This window comes from Wasmannia auropunctata, unplaced genomic scaffold, assembly GCF_000956235.1.
Source record: "Wasmannia auropunctata unplaced genomic scaffold, wasmannia.A_1.0 LD316872.1, whole genome shotgun sequence".
Classification (NCBI taxonomy): domain Eukaryota; kingdom Metazoa; phylum Arthropoda; class Insecta; order Hymenoptera; family Formicidae; genus Wasmannia; species Wasmannia auropunctata.
In genome coordinates this window covers 1-9,210 of record NW_012046018.1, presented here as the reverse complement: position 1 = coordinate 9,210, position 9,210 = coordinate 1, and the positions used below count along the sequence as shown (strand labels likewise).

Genomic DNA, 9,210 nt, shown 5'->3' with positions numbered 1-9,210 from the left:
ATACGATTGACGTTAAACTTGATATTGCCGCTTTTCGTGCAAGCCAACTCTAATCACGTAATTTTGACGCCAAAAATTAGCGTTGAGCGTCAGCATGAAAAGGCACCTTTATGCGAGTTAACATACCTTTTTTTGGATAGGATCAATTATGATACACAACAAAAAAATTTTAGTAATTTTCATTAAACAATATCAAAATTTTATAAAGCAAAACAAAATCATATTTGATTAAAAAAAGTTAAGTTTGCAAATAAAAATTAAATTTCGAGTGCATTTTTCATATTATCACAGTCTTCTATATACATATAATTTAAATAACATAATTAGATAATTGGCATTGCTAACGGCTGTTATAATTAATAATGTATTAATGCTCATATTTATTTAACATTTCATTATGATAACATTTCGTTGTTATGAATATACTAGTCGACATATTTACATTTGAACATCGTTAGAAAATTGAGAGCAGATTGCTCTCTAGAATACAACAGAATGCTCTGTCATTAATAAAACGTTAATAACATGTTCTGTCAAGATAGCAAATAAACTTTAATATGTTTCTGTCGCATTTAATGCGTGTACCGCCAAAGCCTAAGAATATAAATTTACTTTACACGTCACGTTCGTGTATGCGAACTCTCCTAGCGTGGCGTCACCAGTCCTAATGTAAGTCACTTATCATAATACCATTTTCCTTTCATTTTTAAACTTTCTCCGTTTTACTGTTATACTTTCTTTCTCGAATTCTCTTTACGTAGGCCTATCAAACAAACGTGTAAGAATGCTAAATATTTATGGCTTCCCTTGGGGATCAGTGCTATAATTGACCCTTAGATATATAGTGCAGCAAGAAGAGATGCAACAATAAAAATTCAGTAAAGTGTTAAAACGATGAGTCATTGCAATTTACGCGTGAATTAACTTACTGACTGTGGAAATCAAGTGATTAATTTATAGTGACATAATTAAAGAGAAAATGAATCATATTTTTCAAATTATTAAAAATATTTAGTAATAAAAATTAGAAAGTTATGACAATGTTAAAAATATTTATTATATTATTATATTATTTATAATATTATAATATTATTAATTATATAATATTATAATACTATTTATTATATTATTTATAATTATGGAAACAACAAATTTTATTCATATATTTATTGTAATTTATTATGAGAAAAAACATTTTTTTCAAATAAAGCATGCATAATAAGTAATTATTAGTAAATAAATTATTATTCTATGTAATAATTATTGATTCAAAATCTTTAGAAAACATAATTTTTACATAATTTATACTTCTTAATAACTTTAATTTAACTTCTCTTAATTTGTTTTTAAAACCAATTCAGGAATTTAAGTGTGCAATATTTCAATTTTTTTGATAGTAAAAAGTATGAATCCATTGTTGCAAAGCTCTTCTCAAAATGTGCTAAATTATGCAAGAACATGTTCGTTGAATCCAAAGGGAATAGTAAAACAGTCGAAACTCGAAACTCTAGCAATGATCGAAAGAAAATTGCATATATCAAACGACGATAACAACTATTCAACTATCGATGTCTCATGGTCCATCGAAACTTTCTGCTTGATGACAGGCGTCGTATAATGATCGTTGCAACAGGCTTGAAAGCATCACCAAAGTTACTTAATATTAAACTAGTTACTGTGATACCGTACCTACACGTATTTATAGTTGCTTTCTCTGTTCTATAACTATAACGTAATAGCTCGTAAAGGAAGATCTAGAGATGAATTAATATGCTTATGTCTTTGGCAGATTATTAAACTTATTGCTTTTGAATATGATTTTATCGCACATATTGTTGCGTTCGAAAGAAAGAATTTCTCAGACTGAGATTATACAAAGTCATCATCAGTGTTGCAGAATTGAGAAAATGGTGTAAAACGTGTTAAAATTTAAAAAAGAATACTTTTTAAATTATTTAAATAACTCACTTTTTATTTAAATTCCTTCTTATATACATTATTATCTAATAATAGAACAAAACAAGGATTTTATTCATACATCGTTATAGTTTAAAACGGGAATAAAATTAAATCTACTATTGTGCATGTTTTTTTATCTAGATTGAGTATACTAGATGCGTATATGTACGAATTGCAAAATATAATGATACACGTTTTTCACGAATTTAAAACCATCGTTTATATAATCTTTTTTTTCCCATTGCGCATGCACATGTGCGGATATTCTATTAAACGAACACTTATTTCAAAAATCTCACACGAGAATATATAAAATCAGAGATGGAAGCGATATTAAAACGATGTTAAAAAATGCAAAAATGCGGATATCAAAAGTATCTAGTTGTAGCTATATGCAGCATAACTGCGTTTAATATCCGCAAATGTAGCATACTTTTAGATATAATCGCATCGCACACTTCGTTTCATCTTTCACCAACATAACAAAAGAGATAGACAAACTCCAAATGCTAATCGGTACTTAACTCATTGTCAACTATTCAACTTGTTAGGCGGCGTTTATTTGCCTGCTAAGATTTAAGCAATTAAGAAATAGTTTATTAGAAATTTGAAACCAGAAACTAGACGCTAACACATCCTCATGTACATTATTAAGTAAATTATGTAACTGGTAGCTGGAGATTTTGACACCAAATAATATCGATTTCTTTATTAATTATATTTCATTATAACTAAATTCAGAAAGCAAATTAGGACAGTACGTGCAAGCAGTAGCAGTAGCAGCACTGCATATTAAGAGCATGATATCGTCTCTCACGAATGTATCAGAAATTTTAAATTCTTATAATATACAAGATATGTAAAACTATCATGATGTTATATATCATGCTTGTCAAAACATATACATGCATGCACAAATAGAAATTTAGAAAAATTTATTACCAATTTACGAAAATCATATAATTCTGGCGAAAAAAGAAAATAATTATCGATTTTAGCGAAGTGCTTAATGCTATTGTTATTAGATAGTTTCTTGCATATCTGATAAAAATATTTAAAATTCAAATCAAAATTCCGTTTAAAGAAGTTATTTTGTTTGCGTTATTTTATCAATGACCCAGATATTAAGAAAGTAATTCTCGAAATATGTTTTCTTTTAACAAGTTTCTTCTTCAGTTTTCTGTTTTGTAAAACTGGCGCATTTGCTCGAAAGAAAACTAAATCAAGTTGTAGCAGTTATTATTGAAACACAGTTTTGTTAGCTATATTTCTGCAACATTTATTTTTATTTTTTCTTTATGTTAATTATCTCGTTTTTTGTTGTTGAGATCACAATTATAAATATAAAATAAAAAAAAATAGATTAACAAATCTAAAATCATGTAAAGATGATTATAAATTATATACAAAATACAAAATAAAGAATATAATCGTTGTGTTCAATTTTAATAAAATAATTCATTTAATGTTAATAATATTTATATATACCTGAATCGATCCTTTTGAAAGAAGTTCCGCAGCGATACTTTAATTTCGAATTTAGAGATCGGAAATTTTATGTCTATCTGGAACGAAAGCATCTCTTCAGTCAATATGTTAAAAACCAATAAATGTTAATAAAATACACGACGAAAGTTTCACACCACAGAGCAAAGTATAATACGAATTTGTAAAATATAGCAACGGGATATCAATTCGAGATATCAGATCGGGTGCGCAGCGTAAACTGAAGGGAATCTGGAGTTCACGGAGGATCCCACGTCCGTTCGACGCAGTCGCAAAATACGGTGCAGCCGAGCTTCTATCTTTCTCTCTTCATCTCATCATACTTTGCGTCTTTCTCGCTTTATCAGCCTTCTCTCGGAGCGCAAAATCCTGCTTTCCGAGAAAAATAATTAATAGTAAAAGTCTATCGTTTATGCAATACAATCGTATTAACTTTCCGATTAGTATAACTTTAAATTAAATTATGTTTCAAGATAAAAAAACGATAAATCGTATTAGCATAAGTAAGTAACAATATACAAAAGAAGCTTCTTTTTTAAGTAATATCGGAAAGCTTGTACATATCTAAACTGAATCTGAAAAAAATTAACTTTTTCTAAAATATTTTTATTAAAGTAAAGAAAAAAAATTCTATTCAGTTTCTTCAATTTTAGACATTGCAGTCATATCAATTTTTGTACAATTTACGATAACATAAAATTTTACAAGTTTTATAAAACTTTATAATTGTTATAATTATTTTTCATTTTTACTCGCAAAGAAAATAAAGATTATAATTTATATTTTATTTATGTAGAAATATTATTGTATGTAAAATATGAATTTGGTGCATATATAAAAAGAGATTACAATATCGCAAAATATTATAGAAATTATCATTTGATTGAAATGTCAATTTGCAATTACAATCTAGATTATCTTATGCTTTTAGATAAAATTTGTATTCGTAGATCTATTAAATTTATAGTTCTATACGGACAGAAGTTGGAATATATGCATATTATCTTTTATGTGTATCGATCATTTTGATTCATGTCATATACACATACATAGCTATAAAGCATTTTTAGTATATTATAGTACTCAAAAAGTATTTTTTGTCCAGATTTTGTTTAAAGTTTTATTTAGATAGTTTAAATTAGTGTGTTTTTCGGACAGAGTTAAATTAATAAGAGATCACATTATTTATCAATTAATATAAACTGCATTTTATTTCAGATAAATCCTCGACGATTTTTTCAGTAAGCCTACTTGTCGAATAATCGTCCGTATCGTCGATAATAAATTATTCGTATTTAGGCTCTGCAATCGTAGTTTTCTCCTGAGTCCCTTACGTCGAGGGACGTCGGCAAAGATATTCTAGAAACGCGATCAGCTGTCGCTAAACTACTGCTCTCGGCCGTTTGGCGTTCCGTTTGCGAATCCACTTGGAATTCAATTAGAATTCCCATGGTAAGTGAAACAGCTAACGGACCAGTCGTACCTCCAGTCCTCGTGCACTTATACTTTCCCAGTATCGTCGCCAATTTTTTTTCTTTCAGTCACAATCTTTCAAGTGCAGAATATCAAAGCGGGTCGCGTTTTCTTCGTTGCTTTATTTTGCAAACGCGTACGCCAGTGTTTTTACGTTCCTGGTTTTCCGAATGTCCTGGTTTTCAAATTTAGTTCAAGATTCCTTTGATTACTCGTGATTGATTACTTACACGTTGAACTACCATTGAAAAACAGACGAGAATAGGAGCGACAGGACGTGAAGGCAAATGATGCGTAGGTACATTTCTTTTTCACGAATTTTTTCATTGATAATATTTATTTTTATGCTAGAAAATATTTTCCGAGCTTTTTTTTTAACGAGATTAATCAATAATTATATATATTGAATCTGCGTAATTGATCGGTGCGAATTTCGATATCCTTTTTCCGTGGAAAATAATAATTTAAAAGAATATATAGATTTTGATTAAAGCAGTTTTATTTCAACTAGATTTGGAATCGATTCGTTCGCTGTATATGAAAATGGTCAATGTTTAACAAATTTAGATAGACATGCTGTACGTTTCAATACAGTATCGGCATTTGAAGTAAATTCCGTATCGGAATTTCAGTCTAAATATATTTTGCCTTTTATATACGTATTTACGATGAATAAATGTAATTATGTGCTCAAATACATTTCTAGAAAAAAATTGATAGCTTTAAACTAGCATAAAATCCTTCATTATATTATAAACTGGCAATGATCGCGTTGCAATTGTATTAAATGAAATATTTGCGTTTTATCAAATGTATACGTAGCTATTTCATAAGAAAAAATAGGATTGATTTCGTTAAATATCTTTTATGTCATGATAATTTGTTTGAGGAACAAGTGCGACAACTGAAGTGTATTATCATAGTTTGAGCAAAAAGTAAAAGGATTTTGATGAGTTATTTGCGGATCGTTACGCCCATTTGGTTCGGATAGACACGGGTATAAAACAAACAAGGCATTTTAGTTGCGGCCTGAACGGCGTATCGACGTAAGATGTAGTGTATACTTTGTTTTATTCCAATAACGATATACTCTATGAAAGTTAACAAGAACATGCTGTTCGCACAATCAGCTCAGTATCAATGAAATGAAAGAGAAGTGCTAAATGATATCTTTCATTATATCAATTTTTCCGACATAAATAAAATTTTCTTCTCAACAATTGTCCTAATAGAAAATTTGCACACATATCGTACATTATTCGAGAAAATGTTTCTATGTTTTATCTAAATTATTATTTAATTACTATTTAAATAGTTACTTAAAAGATTGTATGTAATATCTTTAAAGAAATATTTAAAAAGATTTTTACACAATTTTGATAAACGATTTACAGTTCTGATTAATGTTTTATTTTAAACATTAAAAAATATAATATACATTTTGTAGTTAAATTTTCTTGAAGAGATGTGTTATTTAGCGACGCTTAAGATTGCAAATGCTGGCTCGCTTAAATGTGAAACAAACCATAATGTGCTATTTACTTAACTTGTGAGACCTTGCAGTCAAAGCGTCGAGAAATTGAGAACGTAGGATGCATTAACGTACTGTCTCACCTCAGATTTATTACATGTGAAAAGCCAGAGGGCAACAAGTTTGAACAACTTTTCCATAGAAGTGTACTTTGAGTTACGTTTACGATATGCTCCTTCGTGAAATGTTAAAACAGATGTTACTCGTTATTCATTCCAATGCGTTAACATTCGTTTTAAAATTGATTGTGGAATTAAACATTGTTATCAATTTACTTACAGTATATAATTCTGAATCAATCTATAATTAGGCGAGTTATTAAATTTTCCCTATCAAACGCTTAATCCTAAATTAATCAAAGCTTCTGTGACTATAAAAAATAATATATTAGCAGCGATACTCCTCTTCTTCTATAACATCAACATACAAACGATTAATTAATGGATAAATCATAACTTACAGATCATAAGATCATGACGTTCGTGTTACAAGAAAATTCACTTAAATAATAAATATATAATGTCTAAATTCTTATATATCGAAAAAAGATAAAAAAAGCGTAAAAAACAGTATATGCGACGATGTTCGATTATATTCTCTAAAAATCTTTTTGGTGTAATATTGCTAAGTTCATATATATGTATATATTATATGTACGTATATATACAGGGTGAATACCAAGTAATGTAAAAGATTTTGAGGGGTGACACTCTCACACAAATTCAAAACTGCATATGACGATATGTCCGAAATGGCTTAGTTTTATATAAGGTCAAGGTTAAAGAAAAAATTTCGCTTTTTCCCAAAAATTTCAAAAACCCCTCGGGTTATTTTGATGAAGCTTTGTGTATGTTTCATCAAAATAACCTGATTGGTTTTCGAAATTTTTCTTTCAACTTTAACACTCTGTATCTTCGAAACTAAACCGTTTCGGACATATGGTCATATGAAGAGTTTTTTGTCTTGAATTTATGTGATTACTCCTGAAAATCTTTTATATTACTTAGCATCCACCCTGTATATACATATATAATATCAGCTGGAATGGAAACGAAATAAAAAGAAATTGAAAAATCTTTCTTATTGGATTCGCATGCTACCTCACGCTTTTAGCAGAGAGCACTTTTATAAATTGTTCATTTTTGCTAGTTTTGTTTTAATGTATGCAAATATTTCATAAACTCGAGGTGGCATTTCATTACTAGAAAATAAACGAAATTATGAAATGTAAAATAAATCATGCATATTAAAATTCAAGCCGTAATATGGTTGAACAAATTCTTTGTTTTCATAGCATATTTTCGTTCTTTCCTTTTATAGCATTTCCTCTTTTAAATTCCTCTTAGCTATTTTAACAAAGGGATTCTACCGCATTGAATATGTTATCGCTTCCAATCATTTATAAAATCTGTTTCACAGAGGAAAACACGAGCTAAAATATTCATTAGATAAAAGCATGCATTTTTTGTGTAACTGAAGAATTTATAATTGAATTTTTTCAGCTTACATCCTTTTATATTTTCTATATGCATTATTAATCTGCAATATTTAATCTGCAGAATCTTAGAGATTTTAATGTTACATTCCCTTAAAAATATCTTTTAATTTTCTTAAAAAATTAAAAAATGTTCTTAATTTTACAAAGTTCCGTCTCATTGTAATATTTCATATTAAAATTCACAATTTATTATAATCTCATAATAATTAGGGATCACATATACATTTCCGTCTAAATCTTATTTTTTTTAAAGCAAAATAGTCTACTTTTATGATCATGTAACGTTTTTCAATTCTGTATCCTTCACACAATGATTAATCTGTTTAATTGCAATTACTAATGTCCTTTCTAATCAAAATTAAAAAAATAAAAGATCTTTTATATCTCGTACATTTGCACGAGTTGTGTATGTGCTATGTTTCTATATTTAATTAGATACCTTGGTTATATCGTCAGTAAAAGTATAAAAAAAAGATACAGCAATAAAGATTGCGGAGTTTTCTCTCTTGGAAGAACATCCTATTTGCGTCGACTTCTTTACGTCTCGAGATCCTATGACCTGAACGTAGCACGACCATATACGTCCAGTATACATAGCAGTGCTCTATCTTTCGCTTTTTATCACTACATAACCATGAAAACTCACGTTTTAGTTTTGCCCATAGTTTAAAGTGACAGGAAGTCGGACTTACTGAAATATCAATTTGTATGTGTCAGATCCTGTGTGCTGACGGCGTATAATAGCACTTCATAAAAGTTTATCTCGAAAATAAATCAGCACAAAATGTGTCACGTAAATCTGGCAAAATAGATACATATCACTCGTTAAATTAAACGTTATTATTTCGACAGATTTAAATTTGATTGGTTTATTATTCACCAGAGAACAACAAAGACGTTTATGACATCTCTTAGCATGCGTGTTGAGTCTGGATATGTCTACAAGTTTTTTTTCAGTTCGTACATATTTGAAGACGTACTACGTCTCTAAATACGTGATGTTCATATCTTTTTTGAAAATTTAAAAACTATTTCACGCACTATTCTAATCGAGATTTTAATATTATATATATTAATAAATTTAGTCAAATTAAAAAATAATTAATTATCTTACTTTTTTATTAATTCTCGCTGGAGAAGATTTTATGAAATTTAATAATTTTATTAACGAGTTAATAATTAAAAAATTAAAGTGATAAATAATCTAATTATATCTTTACGGAAGAAAAATTGATTTAAAGGA

At 28.4% G+C, this 9,210-nt stretch overlaps 1 long non-coding RNA gene across 1 annotated transcript; it reads right to left on the bottom strand.

Moving 5' to 3' along the window:
- Positions 1 to 8,141: 8,141 nt before the first annotated feature.
- LOC105460715 lies at positions 8,142 to 8,936 on the bottom strand. Its single transcript, XR_975866.1, has 3 exons — positions 8,848 to 8,936; positions 8,660 to 8,766; positions 8,142 to 8,591 (listed from the first exon to the last, which is right to left on the bottom strand). It is a non-coding gene; the product is annotated as an uncharacterized LOC105460715 (long non-coding RNA).
- Positions 8,937 to 9,210: the final 274 nt, after the last annotated feature.